At 42.3% G+C, this 27588-nt stretch overlaps 1 non-coding gene across 1 annotated transcript; it reads left to right on the top strand.

Annotated features, from left to right (window-relative positions):
* The first annotated feature begins 23314 nt into the window (after positions 1-23314).
* Positions 23315-23387, top strand: TRNAF-GAA (transfer RNA phenylalanine (anticodon GAA)). The gene has a single exon. It is a non-coding gene; the product is annotated as a tRNA-Phe (tRNA).
* The last annotated feature ends 4201 nt before the right edge of the window (positions 23388-27588 follow it).

Raw genomic sequence — 27588 nt, 5'->3', positions numbered from 1 at the left:
GTACTGGCAGACTTGGTGTGTTTAGGTTGTATAAGAGGGACAATTATTCAGCTGCCCTCTCATAATAGGTTCACGTGCTACTTGACGCCATACATGCGCATAAGAGTGTTTTCACACTCGCCGTTTGGCTTATAGATGGCGCTGACTGTCACTCCTACTTCTAAATTCACATATAAACCTAAAAAGTGGATGGAGGGAAGGCCGCTGTGGTAGCTCAGTGGTTAGAGCATCGAACGCGTTATTCGAAAGTCATAGGTTCGATTCCTGACCACGGCTGGTTATTTTTTTGTCCACTTTTCTTTCTTCCTATTTACATTCCATTGGTTTTATTAACTTCCCCTGTACATTCCTTGGTAATACTGTCTGTTAGATCTCACTAATATTGTGTTAAAACACGGAAAACGAGCCCTTAGGTGTACACTTCTTTCCCTTATTTCATTGAACGAGGGTCTCGTACTGGCAGACTTGGTGTGTTTAGGTTGTATTAGAGGGACAATTAACCAGCTGCCCGCTCATAATAAGTTCACGTGCTACGTGACGCCAAACATGCGCATAAGAGTGTTTTCACACTCGCCCTTTGGCTTATAGATGGCTGTGGCTGTCACTCCTACTTCTAAATTCACATATAAACCCCAAAAAGTGGATGGAGGGAAGGCCGCTGTGGTAGCTCAGTGGTTAGAGCATCGAACGCGTTACTCGAAGGTCGTAGAGTCGATTCTTGCCCACTGCTAGTTATTTTTTCACCCACCTTTCTTTCTTCTTATTTACATTCCATTGGTTCTAATAACTTCCCCTGTACATTCCTTGGCATTACTGTCTGTTAGATCTCATTATTATTGTGTTAAAACTCGGAAAACGAGCCCTTAGTTATACACTTCTTTTCCTTATTTCGTTGAACGAGGGTCTCGTACTGGCAGACTTGGTGTGTTTAGGTTGTATAAGAGGGACAATTAATCAGCTGCCCGCTCATAATAGGTTCACGTGCTACGTGACGCCTAACATGCGCTTAAGAGTGTTTTTACACTCGCCGTTTGCTTATAGAAGGCGCTGACTGTCACTCCTACTTCTAAATTCACATATAAACCTGAAAAGTGAATAGAAGGGAGGCCGCTGTGGTAGCTCAGTGGTTAGAGCATCGAACGCGTTATTCGAAGGTCGTAGGTTCGATTCCTGACCACGGCTGGTTATTTTTTTCGTCCACTTTTCTTTCTTCCTATTTACATTCCATTGGTTTTAATAACTTCCCCTGTACATTCCTTGGTATTACTGTCTGTTATATCTCATTAATATTGTGTTAAAACACGGAAAACGAGCCCTTAGGTGTACACTTCTTTCCCTTATTTCTTTGAACGAGGGTTTCGTACTGGCAGACTTGGTGTGTTTAGGCTGTATAAGAGGGACAATTAACCAGCTGCCTGCTCATAATAAGTTCACGTGCTACGTGACGCCAAACATGCGCATAAGAGTGTTTTCACGCTCGCCATTTGGATTATAGATGGCGGTGACTGTCACTCCTACTTCTAAATTCACATATAAACCCCAAAAAGTGGATGGAAGGAAGGCCGCTGTGGTAGCTCAGTGTTTAGAGCATCGAACGCGTTATTCGTAGGTCGTAGGTTCAATTCCTGCCAACGGCTGGTTTTTTGTTCATCCACTTTTCTTTCTTCCTATTTACGTTCCATTGGTTCTAATAACTTCCTTTGTACATTTCTTGGCATTGCTGTCTGTTAGATTTCATTATTATTGTGTTAAAACACGGAAAACGAGCCCTTAGGTATACACTTATTTCCCTTATTTCATTGAACTAGGGTCTCGTACTGGCAGACCTGGTGTGTTTAGGTTGTAGAAGAGGGACAATTACACAGCTGCCCGCTCATAATACGTTAACGTGCTACGTGACGCCTAACATGCGCATAAGAGTGTTTTTACACTCGCCGTTTGCCTATAGAAGGCGCTGACTGTTACTCCTACTTCTAAATTCACATATAAACCTAAAAAGTGAATGGAGGGAAGGCCGCTGTGGTAGCTCAGTGGTTAGAGCATCGAACGCGTTGTTCGAAGGTCGTAGGTTCAATACCTGCCAACGGCTGGTTATTTTTTCATTCACTTTTCTTTCTTCCTATTTACATTCGATTGGTTCTAATAACTTCACCTGTACATTCTTTGGTATTACTGTCTGTTAGATTTCATTAATATTGTGTTAAAACACGGAAAACGAGCCCTTAGGTATACACTTATTTCTCTTATTTCATTGAACTAGGGTTTCGTACTGGCAGACTTGGTGTGTTTAGGCTGTATAAGAGGGACAATTAACCAGCTGCCTGCTCATAATAAGTTTACGTGCTACGTGACGCCAAACATGCGCATTAGAGTGTTTTCACACTCGCCGTTTGGCTTATAGATGGCGGTGACTGTCACTCCTACTTCTAAATTCACATATAAACCCCAAAAAGTGGATGGAAGGAAGGCCGCTGTGGTAGCTCAGTGGTTAGAGCATCGAACGCGTTATTCGAAGGTCGTAGGTTCAATTCCTGCCAACGGCTGGTTATTTGTTCATCCACTTTTCTTTCTTCCTATTTACATTCCATTGGTTCTAATAACTTCACCTGTACATTTCTTGGTATTACTGTCTGTTAGATCTCATTATTATTGTGTAAAAACACGGAAAACGAGCCCTTAGGTGTACACTTCTTTCCCCTATTTCATTGAACGAGGGTCTCGTACTGGCAGACTTGGTGTGTTTAGGTTGTATAAGAGGGACAATTAACCAGCTGCCCGCTCATAATAAGTTCATGTGCTACGTGACGACAAACATGGGCATAAAAGTGTTTTCACAATCGCCGTTTGGCTTATAGATGGCGCTGACTGTCACTCCTACTTCTAAATTCACATATAAACCAAAAAAGTGGATGGAAGGAAGGCCGCTGTGGTAGCTCAGTGGTTAGAGCATCGAACGCGTTATTCGAAGGTCGTAGAGTCGATTCCTGCCCACGGCTGGTTATTTTTTTCACCCACCTTTCTTTCTTCTTATTTACATTCCATTGGTTCTAATAACTTCCCCTGTACATTCCTTGGCATTACTGTCTGTTAGATCTCATTAATATTGTGTTAAAACACGGAAAACGAGCCCTTAGGTATACACTTCTTTTCCTTATTTCTTTGAACGAGGGTCTTGTACTGGCAGACTTGGTGTGCTTAGGTTGTATAAGAGGGAATATTAATCAGCTGCCCGCTCATAATAAGTTCACGTGCTACGTGACGCCTAACATGCGCATAAGAGTGTTTTTACACTCGCCGTTTGCTTATAGAAGGCGCTGACTGTCACTCCTACTTCTAAATTCACATATAAACCTAAAAAGTGAATGGAGGGAAGCCCGCTGTGGTAGTTCAGTGGTTAGAGCATCGAACGCGTTATTCGAAGGTCGTAGGTTCGATTCCTGACCACGGCTGGTTATTTTTTCGTCCAGATTTCTTTCTTCCTATTTACATTCCATTGGTTTTAATAACTTCCCCTGTACATTCCTTGGTATTACTGTCTGTTAGATCTCATTAATACTGTGTTAAAACACGGAAAACGAGCCCTTAGGTGTACACTTCTTTCCCTTATTTCATTGAACGAGGGTCTCGTACTGGCAGACTTGGTGTGTTTAGGTTGTATAAGAGGGACAATTAACCAGCTGCCCACTCATAATAAGTTCACGTGCTACGTGACGCCAAACATGCGCATAAGAGTGTTTTCACACTCGCCGTTTGGCTTATAGATGGCTGTGACTGTCACTCCTACTTCTAAATTCACATATAAACCCAAAAAAGTGGATGGAGGGAAGGCCGCTGTGGTAGCTCAGTGGTTAGAGCATCGAACGCGTTATTCAAAGGTCGTAGGTTCAATTCCTGGCAACGGCTGGTTATTTTTTCATTCACTTTTCTTTCTTCCTATTTACATTCGATTGGTTCTAATAAGTTCACCTGTTCATTCCTTGGTATTACTGTCTGTTAGATCTCATTAATATTGTGTAAAAACACGGAAAACGAGCCCTTAGGTGTACACTTCTTTCACTTATTTCATTGAACGAGGGTCTCGTACTGGCAGACTTGGTGTGTTTAGGTTGTATAAGAGGGACAATTAACCAGCTGCCCGCTCACAATAAGTTCACGTGCTACGTGACGCCAAACATGCGCATAAGAGTGTTTTCACACTCGCCGTTTCGCTTATAGATGGCGCTGACTGTCACTCCTACTTCTAAATTCACATATAAACCCCAAAAAGTGGATGGAGGGAAGGCCGCTGTGGTAGCTCAGTGGTTAGAGCATCGAACGCGTTATTCGAAGGTCGTAGAGTCGATTCCTGCCCACTGCTGGTTATTTTTTCACCCACCTTTCTGTCTTCTTATTTACATTCCATTGGTTCTAATAACTTCCCCTGTACATTCCTTGGCATTACTGTCTGTTAGATCTCATTATTATTGTGTTAAAACACGGAAAACGAGCCCTTAGGTATACACTTCTTTTCCTTATTTCGTTGAAGGAGGGTCTCGTACTGGCAGACTTGGTGTGTTTAGGTTGTATAAGAGGGAGAATTATTCAGCTTCCCGCTCATAATAAGTTCACGTGCTACGTGACGCCTAACATGCGCATAAGAGTGTTTTTACACTCGCCGTTTGCTTATAGAAGGCGCTGACTGTCACTCCTACTTCTAAATTCACATATAAACCTGAAAAGTGGATAGAAGGGAGGCCGCTGTGGTAGCTCAGTGGTTAGAGCATCGAACGCGTTATTCGAAGGTCGTAGGTTCGATTCCTGACCACGGCTGGTTATTTTTTTCGTCCACTTTTCTTTCTTGCTATTTACATTCTATTGGTTTTAATAACTTCCCCTGTACATTCCTTGGTATTACTGTCTGTTAGATTTCATTATTATTGTGTTAAAACACGGAAAACGAGCCCTTAGGTATACACTTATTTCTCTTATTTCATTGAACTAGGGTTTTGTATTGGCAGACTTGGTGTGTTTAGGCTGTATAAGAGGGACAATTAACGAGCGGCCTGCTCATAATAAGTTCACGTGCTACGTGACGCCAAACATGGCATAAGAGTGTTTTCACACTCGCCGTTTGGCTTATAGATGGCGGTGACTGTCACTCCTACTTATAAATTCACATATAAACCCCAAAAAGTGGATGGAAGGAAGGCCGCTGTGGTAACTCAGTGGTTAGAGCATCGAACGCGTTATTCGAAGGTCGTAGGTTCAATTCCTGCCAACGGCTGGTTATTTGTTCATCCACTTTTCTTTCTTCCTATTTACATTCCATTGGTTCTAATAACTTCACCTGTACATTTCTTGGTATTACTGTCTGTTAGATCTCATTATTATTGTGTAAAAACACGGAAAACGAGCCCTTAGGTGTACACTTCTTTCCCTTATTTCATTGAACGAGGGTCTCGTACTGGCAGACTTGGTGTGTTTAGGTTGTATAGGAGGGACAATTACCCACCTGCCCGCTCATAATAAGTTCACGTGCTACGTGACGCCAAACATGCGCATAAGAGTGTTTTCACGCTCGCCGTTTGGATTATAGATGGCGGTGACTGTCACTCCTACTTCTAAATTCACATATAAACCTAAAAAGTGAATGGAGGGAAGGCCGCTGTGGTAGCTCAGTGGTTAGAGCATCGAACGCGTTGTTCGAAGGTCGTAGGTTCAATTCCTGCCAACGGCTGGTTATTTTTTCATTCACTTTTCTTTCTTCCTATTTACATTCGATTGGTTCTAATAACTTCACCTGTACATTCTTTGGTATTACTGTCTGTTAGATTTCATTAATATTGTGTTAAAACACGGAAAACGAGCCCTTAGGTATACACTTATTTCTCTTATTTCATTGAACTAGGATTTCGTACTGGCAGACTTGGTGTGTTTAGGCTGTATAAGAGGGACAATTAACCAGCTGCCTGCTCATAATAAGTTCACGTGCTACGTGACGCCAAACATGCGCATAAGAGTGTTTTCACACTCGCCATTTGGCTTATAGATGGCGGTGACTGTCACTCCTACTTCTAAATTCACATATAAACCCCAAAAAGTGGATGGAAGGAAGGCCGCTGTGGTAGCTCAGTGGTTAGAGCATCGAACGCGTTATTCGAAGGTCGTAGGTTCAATTCCTGCCAACGGCTGGTTATTTGTTCATCCACTTTTCTTTCTTCCTATTTACATTCCATTGGTTCTAATAACTTCACCTGTACATTTCTTGGTATTACTGTCTGTTAGATCTCATTATTATTGTGTAAAAACACGGAAAACGAGCCCTTAGGTGTACACTTCTTTCCCCTATTTCATTGAACGAGGGTCTCGTACTGGCAGACTTGGTGTGTTTAGGTTGTATAAGAGGGAATATTAATCAGCTGCCCGCTCATAATAAGTTCACGTGCTACGTGACGCCTAACATGCGCATAAGAGTGTTTTTACACTCGCCGTTTGCTTATAGAAGGCGCTGACTGTCACTCCTACTTCTAAATTCACATATAAACCTAAAAAGTGAATGGAGGGAAGGCCGCTGTGGTAGTTCAGTGGTTAGAGCATCGAACGCGTTATTCGAAGGTTGTAGGTTCAATTCCTGGCAACGGCTGGTTATTTTTTCATTCACTTTTCTTTCTTCCTATTTAAATTCGATTGGTTCTAATAAGTTCACCTGTTCATTCCTTGGTATTACTGTCTGTTAGATCTCATTAATATTGTGTAAAAACACGGAAAACGAGCCCTTAGGTGTACACTTCTTTCACTTATTTCATTGAACGAGGGTCTCGTACTGGCAGACTTGGTGTGTTTAGGTTGTATAAGAGGGACAATTAACCAGCTGCCCGCTCACAATAAGTTCACGTGCTACGTGACGCCAAACATGCGCATAAGAGTGTTTTCACACTCGCCGTTTCGCTTATAGATGGCGCTGACTGTCACTCCTACTTCTAAATTCACATATAAACTCCAAAAAGTGGATGGAGGGAAGGCCGCTGTGGTAGCTCAGTGGTTAGAGCATCGAACGCGTTATTCGAAGGTCGTAGAGTCGATTCCTGCCCACTGCTGGTTATTTTTTCACCCACCTTTCTGTCTTCTTATTTACATTCCATTGGTTCTAACAACTTCCCCTGTACATTCCTTGGCATTACTGTCTGTTAGATCTCATTATTATTGTGTTAAAACACGGAAAACGAGCCCTTAGGTATACACTTCTTTTCCTTATTTCGTTGAAGGAGGGTCTCGTACTGGCAGACTTGGTGTGTTTAGGTTGTATAAGAGGGAGATTTATTCAGCTTCCCGCTCATAATAAGTTCACGTGCTACGTGACGCCTAAGATGCGCATAAGAGTGTTTTTACACTCGCCGTTTGCTTATAGAAGGCGCTGACTGTCACTCCTACTTCTAAATTCACATATAAACCCCAAAAAGTGGATGGAAGGAAGGCCGCTGTGGTAACTCAGTGGTTAGAGCATCGAACGCGTTATTCGAAGGTCGTAGGTTCAATTCCTGCCAACGGCTGGTTATTTGTTCATCCACTTTTCTTTCTTCCTATTTACATTCCATTGGTTCTAGTAACTTCACCTGTACATTTCTTGGTATTACTGTCTGTTAGATCTCATTATTATTGTGTAAAAACACGGAAAACGAGCCCTTAGGTGTACACTTCTTTCCCTTATTTCATTGAACGAGGGTCTCGTACTGGCAGACTTGGTGTGTTTAGGTTGTATAGGAGGGACAATTACCCACCTGCCCGCTCATAATAAGTTCACGTGCTACGTGACGCCAAACATGCGCATAAGAGTGTTTTCACGCTCGCCGTTTGGATTATAGATGGCGGTGACTGTCACTCCTACTTCTAAATTCACATATAAACCCCAAAAAGTGGATGGAAGGAAGGCCGCTGTGGTAGCTCAGTGGTTAGAGCATCGAACGCGTTATTCGTAGGTCGTAGGTTCAATTCCTGCCAACGGCTGGTTATTTGTTCATCCACTTTTCTTTCTTCCTATTTACGTTCCATTGGTTCTAATAACTTCCTTTGTACATTCCTTGGCATTGCTGTCTGTTAGATTTCATTATTATTGTGTTAAAACACGGAAAACGAGCCCTTAGGTATACACTTATTTCCCTTATTTCATTGAACTAGGGTCTCGTACTGGCAGACTTGGTGTGTTTAGGTTGTATAAGAGGGACAATTACACAGCTGCCCGCTCATAATACGTTAACGTGCTACGTGGCGCCTAACATGCGCATAAGAGTGTTTTTACACTCGCCGTTTGCCTATAGAAGGCGCTGACTGTTACTCCTACTTCTAAATTCACATATAAACCTAAAAAGTGAATGGAGGGAAGGCCGCTGTGGTAGCTCAGTGGTTAGAGCATCGAACGCGTTGTTCGAAGGTCGTAGGTTCAATTCCTGCCAACGGCTGGTTATTTTTTCATTCACTTTTCTTTCTTCCTATTTACATTCGATTGGTTCTAATAACTTCACCTGTACATTCTTTGGTATTACTGTCTGTTAGATTTCATTAATATTGTGTTAAAACACGGAAAACGAGCCCTTAGGTATACACTTATTTCTCTTATTTCATTGAACTAGGGTTTCGTACTGGCAGACTTGGTGTGTTTAGGTTGTATAAGAGGGAATATTAATAAGCTGCCCGCTCATAATAAGTTCACGTGCTACGTGACGCCTAACATGCGCATAAGAGTGTTTTTACACTCGCCGTTTGCTTATAGAAGGCGCTGACTGTCACTCCTACATCTAAATTCACATATAAACCTAAAAAGTGAATGGAGGGAAGGCCGCTGTGGTAGTTCAGTGGTTAGAGCATCGAACGCGTTATTCGAAGGTCGTAGGTTCGATTCCTGACCACGGCTGGTTATTTTTTCGTCCAGATTTCTTTCTTCCTATTTACATTCCATTGGTTTTAATAACTTCCCCTGTACATTCCTTGGTATTACTGTCTGTTAGATCTCATTAATACTGTGTTAAAACACGGAAAACGAGCCCTTAGGTGTACACTTCTTTCCCTTATTTCATTGAACGAGGGTCTCGTACTGGCAGACTTGGTGTGTTTAGGTTGTATAAGAGGGACAATTAACCAGCTGCCCACTCATAATAAGTTCACGTGCTACGTGACGCCAAACATGCGCATAAGAGTGTTTTCACACTCGCCGTTTGGCTTATAGATGGCTGTGACTGTCACTCCTACTTCTAAATTCACATATAAACCCCAAAAAGTGGATGGAGGGAAGGCCGCTGTGGTAGCTCAGTGGTTAGAGCATCGAACGCGTTATTCGAAGGTCGTAGGTTCAATTCCTGGCAACGGCTGGTTATTTTTTCATTCACTTTTCTTTCTTCCTATTTACATTCGATTGGTTCTAATAAGTTCACCTGTTCATTCCTTGGTATTACTGTCTGTTAGATCTCTATAATATTGTGTAAAAACACGGAAAACGAGCCCTTAGGTGTACACTTCTTTCACTTATTTCATTGAACGAGGGTCTCGTACTGGCAGACTTGGTGTGTTTAGGTTGTATAAGAGGGACAATTAACCAGCTGCCCGCTCACAATAAGTTCACGTGCTACGTGACGCCAAACATGCGCATAAGAGTGTTTTCACACTCGCCGTTTCGCTTATAGATGGCGCTGACTGTCACTCCTACTTCTAAATTCACATATAAACCCCAAAAAGTGGATGGAGGGAAGGCCGCTGTGGTAGCTCAGTGGTTAGAGCATCGAACGCGTTATTCGAAGGTCGTAGAGTCGATTCCTGCCCACTGCTGGTTATTTTTTCACCCACCTTTCTGTCTTCTTATTTACATTCCATTGGTTCTAATAACTTCCCCTGTACATTCCTTGGCATTACTGTCTGTTAGATCTCATTATTATTGTGTTAAAACACGGAAAACGAGCCCTTAGGTATACACTTCTTTTCCTTATTTTGTTGAAGGAGGGTCTCGTACTGGCAGACTTGGTGTGTTTAGGTTGTATAAGAGGGAGAATTATTCAGCTTCTCGCTCATAATAAGTTCACGTGCTACGTGACGCCTAACATGCGCATAAGAGTGTTTTTACACTCGCCGTTTGCTTATAGAAGGCGCTGACTGTCACTCCTACTTCTAAATTCACATATAAACCTGAAAAGTGGATAGAAGGGAGGCCGCTGTGGTAACTCAGTGGTTAGAGCATCGAACGCGTTATTCGAAGGTCGTAGGTTCAATTCCTGCCAACGGCTGGTTATTTGTTCATCCACTTTTCTTTCTTCCTATTTACATTCCATTGGTTCTAATAACTTCACCTGTACATTTCTTGGTATTACTGTCTGTTAGATCTCATTATTATTGTGTAAAAACACGGAAAACGAGCCCTTAGGTGTACACTTCTTTCCCTTATTTCATTGAACGAGGGTCTCGTACTGGCAGACTTGGTGTGTTTAGGCTGTATAAGATGGACAATTAACCAGCTGCCTGCTCATAATAAGTTCACGTGCTACGTGACGCCAAACATGCGCATAAGAGTGTTTTCACACTCGCCATTTGGCTTATAGATGGCGGTGACTGTCACTCCTACTTCTAAATTCACATATAAACCCCAAAAAGTGGATGGAAGGAAGGCCGCTGTGGTAGCTCAGTGGTTAGAGCATCGAACGCGTTATTCGAAGGTCGTAGGTTCAATTCCTGCCAACGGCTGGTTATTTGTTCATCCACTTTTCTTTCTTCCTATTTACATTCGATTGGTTCTAATAACTTCACCTGTACATTCTTTGGTATTACTGTCTGTTAGATTTCATTAATATTGTGTTAAAACACGGAAAACGAGCCCTTAGGTATACACTTATTTCTCTTATTTCATTGAACTAGGGTTTCGTACTGGCAGACTTGGTGTGTTTAGGCTGTATAAGAGGGACAATTAACCAGCTGCCTGCTCATAATAAGTTCACGTGCTACGTGACGCCAAACATGCGCATAAGAGTGTTTTCACACTCGCCATTTGGCTTATAGATGGCGGTGACTGTCACTCCTACTTCTAAATTCACATATAAACCCCAAAAAGTGGATGGAAGGAAGGCCGCTGTGGTAGCTCAGTGGTTAGAGCATCGAACGCGTTATTCGAAGGTCGTAGGTCCAATTCCTGCCAACGGCTGGTTATTTGTTCATCCACTTTTCTTTCTTCCTATTTACATTCCATTGGTTCTAATAACTTCACCTGTACATTTCTTGGTATTACTGTCTGTTAGATCTCATTAATATTGTGTAAAAACACGGAAAACGAGCCCTTAGGTGTACACTTCTTTCCCCTATTTCATTGAACGAGGGTCTCGTACTGGCAGACTTGGTGTGTTTAGGTTGTATAAGAGGGAATATTAATCAGCTGCCCGCTCATAATAAGTTCACGTGCTACGTGACGCCTAACATGCGCATAAGAGTGTTTTTACACTCGCCGTTTGCTTATAGAAGGCGCTGACTGTCACTCCTACTTCTAAATTCACATATAAACCTAAAAAGTGAATGGAGGGAAGGCCGCTGTGGTAGTTCAGTGGTTAGAGCATCGAACGCGTTATTCGAAGGTCGTAGGTTCGATTCCTGACCACGGCTGGTTATTTTTTCGTCCAGATTTCTTTCTTCCTATTTACATTCCATTGGTTTTAATAACTTCCCCTGTACATTCCTTGGTATTACTGTCTGTTAGATCTCATTAATACTGTGTTAAAACACGGAAAACGAGCCCTTAGGTGTACACTTCTTTCCCTTATTTCATTGAACGAGGGTCTCGTACTGGCAGACTTGGTGTGTTTAGGTTGTATAAGAGGGACAATTAACCAGCTGCCCACTCGTAACAAGTTCACGTGCTACGTGACGCCAAACATGCGCATAAGAGTGTTTTCACACTCGCCGTTTGGCTTATAGATGGCTGTGACTGTCACTCCTACTTCTAAATTCACATATAAACCCCAAAAAGTGGATGGAGGGAAGGCCGCTGTGGTAGCTCAGTGGTTAGAGCATCGAACGCGTTATTCGAAGGTCGTAGGTTCAATTCCTGGCAACGGCTGGTTATTTTTTCATTCACTTTTCTTTCTTCCTATTTAAATTCGATTGGTTCTAATAAGTTCACCTGTTCATTCCTTGGTATTACTGTCTGTTAGATCTCATTAATATTGTGTAAAAACACGGAAAACGAGCCCTTAGGTGTACACTTCTTTCACTTATTTCATTGAACGAGGGTCTCGTACTGGCAGACTTGGTGTGTTTAGGTTGTATAAGAGGGACAATTAACCAGCTGCCCGCTCACAATAAGTTCACGTGCTACGTGACGCCAAACATGCGCATAAGAGTGTTTTCACACTCGCCGTTTCGCTTATAGATGGCGCTGACTGTCACTCCTACTTCTAAATTCACATATAAACTCCAAAAAGTGGATGGAGGGAAGGCCGCTGTGGTAGCTCAGTGGTTAGAGCATCGAACGCGTTATTCGAAGGTCGTAGAGTCGATTCCTGCCCACTGCTGGTTATTTTTTCACCCACCTTTCTGTCTTCTTATTTACATTCCATTGGTTCTAACAACTTCCCCTGTACATTCCTTGGCATTACTGTCTGTTAGATCTCATTATTATTGTGTTAAAACACGGAAAACGAGCCCTTAGGTATACACTTCTTTTCCTTATTTCGTTGAAGGAGGGTCTCGTACTGGCAGACTTGGTGTGTTTAGGTTGTATAAGAGGGAGAATTATTCAGCTTCCCGCTCATAATAAGTTCACGTGCTACGTGACGCCTAACATGCGCATAAGAGTGTTTTTGCACTCGCCGTTTGCTTATAGAAGGCGCTGACTGTCACTCCTACTTCTAAATTCACATATAAACCCCAAAAAGTGGATGGAAGGAAGGCCGCTGTGGTAACTCAGTGGTTAGAGCATCGAACGCGTTATTCGAAGGTCGTAGGTTCAATTCCTGCCAACGGCAGGTTATTTGTTCATCCACTTTTCTTTCTTCCTATTTACATTCCATTGGTTCTAGTAACTTCACCTGTACATTTCTTGGTATTACTGTCTGTTAGATCTCATTATTATTGTGTAAAAACACGGAAAACGAGCCCTTAGGTGTACACTTCTTTCCCTTATTTCATTGAACGAGGGTCTCGTACTGGCAGACTTGGTGTGTTTAGGTTGTATAGGAGGGACAATTACCCACCTGCCCGCTCATAATAAGTTCACGTGCTACGTGACGCCAAACATGCGCATAAGAGTGTTTTCACGCTCGCCGTTTGGATTATAGATGGCGGTGACTGTCACTCCTACTTCTAAATTCACATATAAACCCCAAAAAGTGGATGGAAGGAAGGCCGCTGTGGTAGCTCAGTGGTTAGAGCATCGAACGCGTTATTCGTAGGTCGTAGGTTCAATTCCTGCCAACGGCTGGTTATTTGTTCATCCACTTTTCTTTCTTCCTATTTACGTTCCATTGGTTCTAATAACTTCCTTTGTACATTCCTTGGCATTGCTGTCTGTTAGATTTCATTATTATTGTGTTAAAACACGGAAAACGAGCCCTTAGGTATACACTTATTTCCCTTATTTCATTGAACTAGGGTCTCGTACTGGCAGACTTGGTGTGTTTAGGTTGTATAAGAGGGACAATTACACAGCTGCCCGCTCATAATACGTTAACGTGCTACGTGGCGCCTAACATGCGCATAAGAGTGTTTTTACACTCGCCGTTTGCCTATAGAAGGCGCTGACTGTTACTCCTACTTCTAAATTCACATATAAACCTAAAAAGTGAATGGAGGGAAGGCCGCTGTGGTAGCTCAGTGGTTAGAGCATCGAACGCGTTGTTCGAAGGTCGTAGGTTCAATTCCTGCCAACGGCTGGTTATTTTTTCATTCACTTTTCTTTCTTCCTATTTACATTCGATTGGTTCTAATAACTTCACCTGTACATTCTTTGGTATTACTGTCTGTTAGATTTCATTAATATTGTGTTAAAACACGGAAAACGAGCCCTTAGGTATACACTTATTTCTCTTATTTCATTGAACTAGGGTTTCGTACTGGCAGACTTGGTGTGTTTAGGTTGTATAAGAGGGAATATTAATAAGCTGCCCGCTCATAATAAGTTCACGTGCTACGTGACGCCTAACATGCGCATAAGAGTGTTTTTACACTCGCCGTTTGCTTATAGAAGGCGCTGACTGTCACTCCTACATCTAAATTCACATATAAACCTAAAAAGTGAATGGAGGGAAGGCCGCTGTGGTAGTTCAGTGGTTAGAGCATCGAACGCGTTATTCGAAGGTCGTAGGTTCGATTCCTGACCACGGCTGGTTATTTTTTCGTCCAGATTTCTTTCTTCCTATTTACATTCCATTGGTTTTAATAACTTCCCCTGTACATTCCTTGGTATTACTGTCTGTTAGATCTCATTAATACTGTGTTAAAACACGGAAAACGAGCCCTTAGGTGTACACTTCTTTCCCTTATTTCATTGAACGAGGGTCTCGTACTGGCAGACTTGGTGTGTTTAGGTTGTATAAGAGGGACAATTAACCAGCTGCCCACTCATAATAAGTTCACGTGCTACGTGACGCCAAACATGCGCATAAGAGTGTTTTCACACTCGCCGTTTGGCTTATAGATTGCTGTGACTGTCACTCCTACTTCTAAATTCACATATAAACCCCAAAAAGTGGATGGAGGGAAGGCCGCTGTGGTAGCTCAGTGGTTAGAGCATCGAACGCGTTATTCGAAGGTCGTAGGTTCAATTCCTGGCAACGGCTGGTTATTTTTTCATTCACTTTTCTTTCTTCCTATTTACATTCGATTCGTTCTAATAAGTTCACCTGTTCATTCCTTGGTATTACTGTCTGTTAGATCTCTATAATATTGTGTAAAAACACGGAAAACGAGCCCTTAGGTGTACACTTCTTTCACTTATTTCATTGAACGAGGGTCTCGTACTGGCAGACTTGGTGTGTTTAGGTTGTATAAGAGGGACAATTAACCAGCTGCCCGCTCACAATAAGTTCACGTGCTACGTGACGCCAAACATGCGCATAAGAGTGTTTTCACACTCGCCGTTTCGCTTATAGATGGCGCTGACTGTCACTCCTACTTCTAAATTCACATATAAACCCCAAAAAGTGGATGGAGGGAAGGCCGCTGTGGTAGCTCAGTGGTTAGAGCATCGAACGCGTTATTCGAAGGTCGTAGAGTCGATTCCTGCCCACTGCTGGTTATTTTTTCACCCACCTTTCTGTCTTCTTATTTACATTCCATTGGTTCTAATAACTTCCCCTGTACATTCCTTGGCATTACTGTCTGTTAGATCTCATTATTATTGTGTTAAAACACGGAAAACGAGCCCTTAGGTATACACTTCTTTTCCTTATTTTGTTGAAGGAGGGTCTCGTACTGGCAGACTTGGTGTGTTTAGGTTGTATAAGAGGGAGAATTATTCAGCTTCCCGCTCATAATAAGTTCACGTGCTACGTGACGCCTAACATGCGCATAAGAGTGTTTTTACACTCGCCGTTTGCTTATAGAAGGCGCTGACTGTCACTCCTACTTCTAAATTCACATATAAACCTGAAAAGTGGATAGAAGGGAGGCCGCTGTGGTAACTCAGTGGTTAGAGCATCGAACGCGTTATTCGAAGGTCGTAGGTTCAATTCCTGCCAACGGCTGGTTATTTGTTCATCCACTTTTCTTTCTTCCTATTTACATTCCATTGGTTCTAATAACTTCACCTGTACATTTCTTGGTATTACTGTCTGTTAGATCTCATTATTATTGTGTAAAAACACGGAAAACGAGCCCTTAGGTGTACACTTCTTTCCCTTATTTCATTGAACGAGGGTCTCGTACTGGCAGACTTGGTGTGTTTAGGTTGTATAGGAGGGACAATTACCCACCTGCCCGCTCATAATAAGTTCACGTGCTACGTGACGCCAAACATGCGCATAAGAGCGTTTTCACGCTCGCCGTTTGGATTATAGATGGCGGTGACTGTCACTCCTACTTCTAAATTCACATATAAACCCCAAAAAGTGGATGGAAGGAAGGCCGCTGTGGTAGCTCAGTGGTTAGAGCATCGAACGCGTTATTCGTAGGTCGTAGGTTCAATTCCTGCCAACGGCTGGTTATTTGTTCATCCACTTTTCTTTCTTCCTATTTACGTTCCATTGGTTCTAATAACTTCCTTTGTACATTCCTTGGCATTGCTGTCTGTTAGATTTCATTATTATTGTGTTAAAACACGGAAAACGAGCCCTTAGGTATACACTTATTTCCCTTATTTCATTGAACTAGGGTCTCGTACTGGCAGACTTGGTGTGTAGGTTGTAAAAGAGGGACAATTACACAGCTGCCCACTCATAATACGTTAACGTGCTACGTGGCGCCTAACATGCGCATAAGAGTGTTTTCACACTCGCCGTTTGCCTATAGAAGGCGCTGACTGTTACTCCTACTTCTAAATTCACATATAAACCTAAAAAGTGAATGGAGGGAAGGCCGCTGTGGTAGCTCAGTGGTTAGAGCATCGAACGCGTTGTTCGAAGGTCGTAGGTTCAATTCCTGCCAACGGCTGGTTATTTTTTCATTCACTTTTCTTTCTTCCTATTTACATTCGATTGGTTCTAATAACTTCACCTGTACATTCTTTGGTATTACTGTCTGTTAGATTTCATTAATATTGTGTTAAAACACGGAAAACGAGCCCTTAGGTATACACTTATTTCTCTTATTTCATTGAACTAGGGTTTCGTACTGGCAGACTTGGTGTGTTTAGGTTGTATAAGAGGGAATATTAATAAGCTGCCCGCTCATAATAAGTTCACGTGCTACGTGACGCCTAACATGCGCATAAGAGTGTTTTTACACTCGCCGTTTGCTTATAGAAGGCGCTGACTGTCACTCCTACATCTAAATTCACATATAAACCTAAAAAGTGAATGGAGGGAAGGCCGCTGTGGTAGTTCAGTGGTTAGAGCATCGAACGCGTTATTCGAAGGTCGTAGGTTCGATTCCTGACCACGGCTGGTATTTTTTCGTCCAGATTTTTTTCTTCCTATTTACATTCCATTGGTTTTAATAACTTCCCCTGTACATTCCTTGGTATTACTGTCTGTTAGATCTCATTAATACTGTGTTAAAACACGGAAAACGAGCCCTTAGGTGTACACTTCTTTCCCTTATTTCATTGAACGAGGGTCTCGTACTGGCAGACTTGGTGTGTTTAGGTTGTATAAGAGGGACAATTAACCAGCTGCCCGCTCATAATACGTTAACGTGCTACGTGACGCCTAACATGCGCATAAGAGTGTTTTTACACTCGCCGTTTGCCTATAGAAGGCGCTGACTGTTACTCCTACTTCTAAATTCACATATAAACCTAAAAAGTGAATGGAGGGAAGACCGCTGTGGTAGCTCAGTGGTTAGAGCATCGAACGCGTTGTTCGAAGGTCGTAGGTTCAATTCCTGCCAACGGCTGGTTATTTTTTCATTCACTTTTCTTTCTTCCTATTTACATTCGATTGGTTCTAATAACTTCACCTGTACATTCTTTGGTATTACTGTCTGTTAGATTTCATTAATATTGTGTTAAAACACGGAAAACGAGCCCTTAGGTATACACTTATTTCTCTTATTCATTGAACTAGGGTTTCGTACTGGCAGACTTGGTGTGTTTAGGCTGTATAAGAGGGACAATTAACCAGCTGCCTGCTCATAATAAGTTCACGTGCTACGTGACGCCAAACATGCGCATAAGAGTGTTTTCACACTCGCCGGTTGGCTTATAGATGCGGTGACTGTCACTCCTACTTCTAAATTCACATATAAACCCCAAAAAGTGGATGGAAGGAAGGCCGCTGTGGTAGCTCAGTGGTTAGAGCATCGAACGCGTTATTCGAAGGTCGTAGGTTCAATTCCTGCCAACGGCTGGTTATTTGTTCATCCACTTTTCTTTCTTCCTATTTACATTCCATTGGTTCTAATAACTTCACCTGTACATTTCTTGGTATTACTGTCTGTTAGATCTCATTATTATTGTGTAAAAACACGGAAAACGAGCCTTTAGGTGTACACTTCTTTCCCCTATTTCATTGAACGAGGGTCGCGTACTGGCAGACTTGGTGTGTTTAGGTTGTATAAGAGGGACAATTAACCAGCTGCCCGCTCATAATAAGTTCATGTGCTACGTGACGACAAACATGGGCATAAAAGTGTTTTCACAATCGCCGTTTGGCTTATAGATGGCGCTGACTGTCACTCCTACTTCTAAATTCTAATATAAACCAAAAAAGTGGATGGAAGGAAGGCCGCTGTGGTAGCTCAGTGGTTAGAGCATCGAACGCGTTATTCGAGGGTCGTAGGTTCAATTCCTGCCAACGGCTGGTTATTTGTTCATCCACTTTTCTTTCTTCTTATTTACATTCCATTGGTTCTAATAACTTCCCCTGTACATTCCTTGGCATTACTGTCTGTTAGATCTCTTTATTATTGTGTTAAAACACGGAAAACGAGCCCTTAGGTATACACTTCTTTCCCTTATTTCATTGAACGAGGGTCTCGTACTGGCAGACTTGGTGTGTTTAGGTTGAATAAGAGGGACAATTAATCAGCTGCCCGCTCATAATAAGTTCATGTGCTACGTGATGACAAACATGCGCATAAGAGTGTTTTCACACTCACCGTTTGGCTTATAGATGGCGCTGACTGTCACTCCTACTTCTAAATTCACATATAAACCCCAAAAAGTGGATGGAGGGAAGGCCGCTGTGGTAGCTCAGTGGTTAGAGCATCGAACGCGTTATTCGAAGGTCGTAGAGTCGATTTCTGCCCACTGCTGGTTATTTTTTCACCCACCTTTCTGTCTTCTTATTTACATTCCATTGGTTCTAATAACTTCCCCTGTACATTCCTTGGCATTACTGTCTGTTAGATCTCATTATTATTGTGTTAAAACACGGAAAACGAGCCCTTAGGTATACACTTCTTTTCCTTATTTCGTTGAAGGAGGGTCTCGTACTGGCAGACTTGGTGTGTTTAGGTTGTATAAGAGGGAGAATTATTCAGCTTCCCGCTCATAATAAGTTCACGTGCTACGTGACGCCTAACATGCGCATAAGAGTGTTTTTACACTCGCCGTTTGCTTATAGAAGGCGCTGACTGTCACTCCTACTTCTAAATTCACATATAAACCTGAAAAGTGGATAGAAGGGAGGCCGCTGTGGTAGCTCAGTGGTTAGAGCATCGAACGCGTTATTCGAAGGTCGTAGGTTCGATTCCTGACCACGGCTGGTTATTTTTTTCGTCCACTTTTCTTTCTTCCTATTTACATTCTATTGGTTTTATTAACTTCCCCTGTACATTCCTTGGTATTACTGTCTGTTAGATTTCATTAATATTGTGTTAAAACACGGAAAACGAGCCCTTAGGTATACACTTATTTCTCTTATTTCATTGAACTAGGGTTTTGTATTGGCAGACTTGGTGTGTTTAGGCTGTATAAGAGGGACAATTAACGAGCGGCCTGCTCATAATAAGTTCAGGTGCTACGTGACGCCAAACATGCGCATAAGAGTGTTTTCACACTCGCCGTTTGGCTTATAGATGGCGGTGACTGTCACTCCTACTTCTAAATTCACATATAAACCCCAAAAAGTGGATGGAAGGAAGGCCGCTGTGGTAACTCAGTGGTTAGAGCATCGAACGCGTTATTCGAAGGTCGTAGGTTCAATTCCTGCCAACGGCTGGTTATTTGTTCATCCACTTTTCTTTCTTCCTATTTACATTCCATTGGTTCTAATAACTTCACCTGTACATTTCTTGGTATTACTGTCTGTTAGATCTCATTATTATTGTGTAAAAACACGGAAAACGAGCCCTTAGGTGTACACTTCTTTCCCTTATTTCATTGAACGAGGGTCTCGTACTGGCAGACTTGGTGTGTTTAGGTTGTATAGGAGGGACAATTACCCACCTGCCCGCTCATAATAAGTTCACGTGCTACGTGACGCCAAACATGCGCATAAGAGTGTTTTCACGCTCGCCGTTTGGATTATAGATGGCGGTGACTGTCACTCCTACTTCTAAATTCACATATAAACCCCAAAAAGTGGATGGAAGGAAGGCCGCTGTGGTAGCTCAGTGGTTAGAGCATCGAACGCGTTATTCGTAGGTCGTAGGTTCAATTCCTGCCAACGGCTGGTTATTTGTTCATCCACTTTTCTTTCTTCCTATTTACGTTCCATTGGTTCTAATAACTTCCTTTGTACATTCCTTGGCATTGCTGTCTGTTAGATTTCATTATTATTGTGTTAAAACACGGAAAACGAGCCCTTAGGTATACACTTATTTCCCTTATTTCATTGAACTAGGGTCTCGTACTGGCAGACTTGGTGTGTTTAGGTTGTATAAGAGGGACAATTACACAGCTGCCCGCTCATAATACGTTAACGTGCTACGTGACGCCTAACATGCGCATAAGAGTGTTTTTACACTCGCCGTTTGCCTATAGAAGGCGCTGACTGTTACTCCTACTTCTAAATTCACATATAAACCTAAAAAGTGAATGGAGGGAAGGCCGCTGTGGTAGCTCAGTGGTTAGAGCATCGAACGCGTTGTTCGAAGGTCGTAGGTTCAATTCCTGCCAACGGCTGGTTATTTTTTCATTCACTTTTCTTTCTTCCTATTTACATTCGATTGGTTCTAATAACTTCACCTGTACATTCTTTGGTATTACTGTCTGTTAGATTTCATTAATATTGTGTTAAAACACGGAAAACGAGCCCTTAGGTATACACTTATTTCTCTTATTTCATTGAACTAGGGTTTCGTACTGGCAGACTTGGTGTGTTTAGGCTGTATAAGAGGGACAATTATTCAGCTTCCCGCTCATAATAAGTTCACGTGCTACGTGACGCCTAACATGCGCATAAGAGTGTTTTTACACTCGCCGTTTGCTTATAGAAGGCGCTGACTGTCACTCCTACTTCTAAATTCACATATAAACCTGAAAAGTGGATAGAAGGGAGGCCGCTGGGGTAGCTCAGTGGTTAGAGCATCGAACGCGTTATTCGAAGGTCGTAGGTTCGATTCCTGACCACGGCTGGTTATTTTTTTCGTCCACTTTTCTTTCTTCCTATTTACATTCTATTGGTTTTAATAACTTCCCCTGTACATTCCTTGGTATTACTGTCTGTCAAATTTCATTAATATTGTGTTAAAACACGGAAAACGAGCCCTTAGGTATACACTTATTTCTCTTATTTCATTGAACTAGGGTTTTGTATTGGCAGACTTGGTGTGTTTAGGCTGTATAAGAGGGACAATTAACGAGCGGCCTGCTCATAATAAGTTCACGTGCTACGTGACGCCAAACATGCGCATAAGAGTGTTTTCACACTTGCCGTTTGGCTTATAGATGGCGGTGACTGTCACTCCTACTTCTAAATTCACATATAAACCCCAAAAAGTGGATGGAAGGAAGGCCGTTGTGGTAACTCAGTGGTGAGAGCATCGAACGCGTTATTCGAAGGTCGTAGGTTCAATTCCTGCCAACGGCTGGTTATTTGTTCATCCACTTTTCTTTCTTCCTATTTACATTCCATTGGTTCTAATAACTTCACCTGTACATTTCTTGGTATTAGTGTCTGTTAGATCTCATTATTATTGTGCAAAAACACGGAAAACGAGCCCTTAGGTGTACACTTCTTTCCCTTATTTCATTGAACGAGGGTCTCGTACTGGCAGACTTGGTGTGTTTAGGTTGTATAGGAGGGACAATTACCCACCTGCCCGCTCATAATAAGTTCACGTGCTACGTGACGCCAAACATTCGCATAAGAGTGTTTTCACACTCGCCGTTTGGCTTATAGATGGCGCTGACTGTCACTCCTACTTCTAAATTCACATATAAACCCAAAAAAGTGGATGGAAGGAAGGCCGCTGTGGTAGCTCAGTGGTTAGAGCATCGAACGCGTTATTCGAAGGTTGTAGAGTCGATTCCTGACCACGGCTGGTTATTTTTTCGTCCACTTTTCTTTCTTCCTATTTACATTCCATTGGTTTTAATAACTTCCCCTGTACATTTCTTGGTATTACTGTCTGTTAAATCTGATTAATACTGTGGTAAAACACGGAAAACGAGCCCTTAGGTGTACACTTCTTTCCCTTATTTCATTGAACGAGGGTCTCGTACTGGCAGACTTGGTGTGTTTAGGCTGTATAAGAGGGACAATTAACCAGCTGCCCGCTGATAATAAGTTCACGTGCTACGTGACGCCAAACATGCGCATAAGAGTGTTTTCACACTCGCCGTTTGGCTTATAGATGGCGGTGACTGTCACTCCTACTTCTAAATTCACATATAAACCTAAAAAGTGAATGGAGGGAAGGCCGCTGTGGTAGTTCAGTGGTTAGAGCATCGAACGCGTTATTCGAAGGTCGTAGGTTCGATTCCTGACCACGGCTGGTTATTTTTTCGTCCACTTTTCTTTCTTCCTATTTACATTCCATTGGTTTTAATAACTTCTCCTGTACATTCCTTGGTATTGCTGTCTGTTAGATCTCATTAATATTGTGTTAAAACACGGAAAACGAGCCCTTAGGTATACACTTATTTCCCTTATTTCATTGAACTAGGGTCTCGTACTGGCAGACTTGGTGTGTTTAAGTTGTATAAGAGGGACAATTATTCAGCTGCCCGCTCATAATAAGTTCACATGCTACGTGACGCCAAACATGCGCATAAATGTGTTTTCACACTCGCCGTTCGGCTTATAGATGGCGCTGACTGTCACTCCTACTTCTATATTCACATATGAACCCAAAAAAGTGGATGGAGGGAAGGCCGCTATGTAAGCTCAGTGGTTAGAGCATCGAACGCGTTATTCGAATGTCGTAGGTTCGATTCCTGCCCACGGCTGGTTGTTTTTTCATCCACAGTTCTTTCTTCTTATTTACATTCCATTGGTTCTAATAACTTCCCTTGTACATTCTTTGGCATTACTGTCTGTTAGATCTCATTATTATTGTGTTAAAACACGGAAAACGAGCCTATAGGTATACACTTCTTTCCCTTATTTCATTGAACGAGGGTCTCGTACTGGCAGACTTGGTGTGTTTAGGTTGTATAAGAGGGACAATTAACCAGCGGCTCGCTCATAATAGGTTCACGTGCTACGTGACGCCAAACATGCGCATAAGAGTGTTTTCAACCTCGCCGTTTGGCTTATAGATGGCGCTGACTGTCACTCCTACATCTAAATTTACATATAAACCCAAAAAAGTGGATGGAGGGAAGGCCGCTGTGGTAGCTCAGTGGTTAGAGCATCGAACGGAATATTCGAAGGTCGCAGGTTCGATTCCTGCCCACGGCTGGTTATTTTTTCATCCACTTTTCTTTCTTCCTATTTACATTCCATTGGTTCTAATAACTTTCCCTGTACGTTCCTTCGCATTACTGTCTGTTAGATCCCATTATTATTGTGTAAAAACACGGAAAACGAGCCCTTAGGTGTACACTTCTTTCCCTTATTTCATTGAACGAGGGTCTCGTACTGGCAGACTTGGTGTGTTTAGGTTGTATAGGAGGGACAATTACCCACCTGCCCGCTCATAATAAGTTCACGTGCTACGTGACGCCAAACATGCGCATAAGAGTGTTTTCACGCTCGCCGTTTGGATTATAGATGGCGGTGACTGTCACCCCTACTTCTAAATTCACATATAAACCCCAAAAAGTGGATGGAAGGAAGGCCGCTGTGGTAGCTGAGTGGTTAGAGCATCGAACGCGTTATTCGTAGGTCGTAGGTTCAATTCCTGCCAACGGCTGGTTATTTGTTCATCCACTTTTCTTTCTTCCTATTTACGTTCCATTGGTTCTAATAACTTCCTTTGTACATTCCTTGGCATTGCTGTCTGTTAGATTTCATTATTATTGTGTTAAAACACGGAAAACGAGCCCTTAGGTATACACTTATTTCCCTTATTTCATTGAACTAGGGTCTCGTACTGGCAGACTTGGTGTGTTTAGGTTGTATAAGAGGGACAATTACACAGCTGCCCGCTCATAATACGTTAACGTGCTACGTGACGCCTAACATGCGCATAAGAGTGTTTTTACACTCGCCGTTTGCCTATAGAAGGCGCTGACTGTTACTCCTACTTCTAAATTCACATATAAACCTAAAAAGTGAATGGAGGGAAGGCCGCTGTGGTAGCTCAGTGGTTAGAGCATCGAACGCGTTGTTCGAAGGTCGTAGGTTCAATTCCTGCCAACGGCTGGTTATTTTTTCATTCACTTTTCTTTCTTCCTATTTACATTCGATTGGTTCTAATAACTTCACCTGTACATTCTTTGGTATTACTGTCTGTTAGATTTCATTAATATTGTGTTAAAACACGGAAAACGAGCCCTTAGGTATACACTTATTTCTCTTATTTCATTGAACTAGGGTTTCGTACTGGCAGACTTGGTGTGTTTAGGCTGTATAAGAGGGACAATTGACCAGCTGCCTGCTCATAATAAGTTCACGTGCTACGTGACGCCAAACATGCGCATAAGAGTGTTTTCACACTCGCCGGTTGGCTTATAGATGGCGGTGACTGTCACTCCTACTTCTAAATTCACATATAAACCCCAAAAAGTGGATGGAAGGAAGGCCGCTGTGGTAGCTCAGTGGTTAGAGCATCGAACGCGTTATTCGAAGGCCGTAGGTTCAATTCCTGCCAACGGATGGTTATTTGTTCATCCACTTTTCTTTCTTCCTATTTACATTCCATTGGTTCTAATAACTTCACCTGTACATTTCTTGGTATTACTGTCTGTTAGATCTCAATATTATTGTGTAAAAACACGGAAAACGAGCCCTTAGGTGTACACTTCTTTCCCCTATTTCATTGAACGAGGGTCTCGTACTGGCAGACTTGGTGTGTTTAGGTTGTATAAGAGGGACAATTAACCAGCTGCCCGCTCATAATAAGTTCATGTGCTACGTGACGACAAACATGGGCATAAAAGTGTTTTCACAATCGCCGTTTGGCTTATAGATGGCGCTGACTGTCACTCCTACTTCTAAATTCACATATAAACCAAAAAAGTGGATGGAAGGAAGGCCGCTGTGGTAGCTCAGTGGTTAGAGCATCGAACGCGTTATTCGAGGGTCGTAGGTTCAATTCCTGCCAACGGCTGGTTATTTGTTCATCCACTTTTCTTTCTTCTTATTTACATTCCATTGGTTCTAATACCTTCCCCTGTACATTCCTTGGCATTACTGTCTGTTAGATCTCTTTATTATTGTGTTAAAACACGGAAAACGAGCCCTTAGGTATACACTTCTTTCCCTTATTTCATTGAACGAGGGTCTCGTACTGGCAGACTTGGTGTGTTTAGGTTGAATAAGAGGGACAATTAATCAGCTGCCCGCTCATAATAAGTTCATGTGCTACGTGATGACAAACATGCGCATAAGAGTGTTTTCACACTCACCGTTTGGCTTATAGATGGCGCTGACTGTCACTCCTACTTCTAAATTCACATATAAACCCAAAAAAGTGGATGGAAGGAAGGCCGCTGTGGTAGCTCAGTGGTTAGAGCATCGAACGCGTTATTCGAAGGTCGTAGAGTCGATTCCTGCCCACTGCTGGTTATTTTTTCACCCACCTTTCTGTCTTCTTATTTACATTCCATTGGTTCTAATAACTTCCCCTGTACATTCCTTGGCATTACTGTCTGTTAGATCTCATTATTATTGTGTTAAAACACGGAAAACGAGCCCTTAGGTATACACTTCTTTTCCTTATTTCGTTGAAGGAGGGTCTCGTACTGGCAGACTTGGTGTGTTTAGGTTGTATAAGAGGGACAATTATTCAGCTTCCCGCTCATAATAAGTTCACGTGCTACGTGACGCCTAACATGCGCATAAGAGTGTTTTTACACTCGCCGTTTGCTTATAGAAGGCGCTGACTGTCACTCCTACTTCTAAATTCACATATAAACCTGAAAAGTGGATAGAAGGGAGGCCGCTGGGGTAGCTCAGTGGTTAGAGCATCGAACGCGTTATTCGAAGGTCGTAGGTTCGATTCCTGACCACGGCTGGTTATTTTTTTCGTCCACTTTTCTTTCTTCCTATTTACATTCTATTGGTTTTAATAACTTCCCCTGTACATTCCTTGGTATTACTGTCTGTCAAATTTCATTAATATTGTGTTAAAACACGGAAAACGAGCCCTTAGGTATACACTTATTTCTCTTATTTCATTGAACTAGGGTTTTGTATTGGCAGACTTGGTGTGTTTAGGCTGTATAAGAGGGACAATTAACGAGCGGCCTGCTCATAATAAGTTCACGTGCTACGTGACGCCAAACATGCGCATAAGAGTGTTTTCACACTTGCCGTTTGGCTTATAGATGGCGGTGACTGTCACTCCTACTTCTAAATTCACATATAAACCCCAAAAAGTGGATGGAAGGAAGGCCGTTGTGGTAACTCAGTGGTGAGAGCATCGAACGCGTTATTCGAAGGTCGTAGGTTCAATTCCTGCCAACGGCTGGTTATTTGTTCATCCACTTTTCTTTCTTCCTATTTACATTCCATTGGTTCTAATAACTTCACCTGTACATTTCTTGGTATTAGTGTCTGTTAGATCTCATTATTATTGTGCAAAAACACGGAAAACGAGCCCTTAGGTGTACACTTCTTTCCCTTATTTCATTGAACGAGGGTCTCGTACTGGCAGACTTGGTGTGTTTAGGTTGTATAGGAGGGACAATTACCCACCTGCCCGCTCATAATAAGTTCACGTGCTACGTGACGCCAAACATGCGCATAAGAGTGTTTTCACACTCGCCGTTTGGCTTATAGATGGCGCTGACTGTCACTCCTACTTCTAAATTCACATATAAACCCAAAAAAGTGGATGGAAGGAAGGCCGCTGTGGTAGCTCAGTGGTTAGAGCATCGAACGCGTTATTCGAAGGTTGTAGAGTCGATTCCTGACCACGGCTGGTTATTTTTTCGTCCACTTTTCTTTCTTCCTATTTACATTCCATTGGTTTTAATAACTTCCCCTGTACATTTCTTGGTATTACTGTCTGTTAAATCTGATTAATACTGTGGTAAAACACGGAAAACGAGCCCTTAGGTGTACACTTCTTTCCCTTATTTCATTGAACGAGGGTCTCGTACTGGCAGACTTGGTGTGTTTAGGCTGTATAAGAGGGACAATTAACCAGCTGCCCGCTGATAATAAGTTCACGTGCTACGTGACGCCAAACATGCGCATAGGAGTGTTTTCACACTCGCCGTTTGGCTTATAGATGGCGGTGACTGTCACTCCTACTTCTAAATTCACATATAAACCTAAAAAGTGAATGGAGGGAAGGCCGCTGTGGTAGTTCAGTGGTTAGAGCATCGAACGCGTTATTCGAAGGTCGTAGGTTCGATTCCTGACCACGGCTGGTTATTTTTTCGTCCACTTTTTTTTCTTCCTATTTACATTCCATTGGTTTTAATAACTTCCCCTGTACATTCCTTGGTATTACTGTCTGTTAGATCTCATTAATATTGTGTTAAAACAC

Source organism: Rhipicephalus microplus, chromosome 4 (genome assembly GCF_043290135.1).
Source record: "Rhipicephalus microplus isolate Deutch F79 chromosome 4, USDA_Rmic, whole genome shotgun sequence".
Lineage (NCBI taxonomy): Eukaryota > Metazoa > Arthropoda > Arachnida > Ixodida > Ixodidae > Rhipicephalus > Rhipicephalus microplus.
The sequence above is the reverse complement of the archived record's forward strand: the minus strand, read 5'-3'. Positions and strand labels throughout refer to the sequence as shown.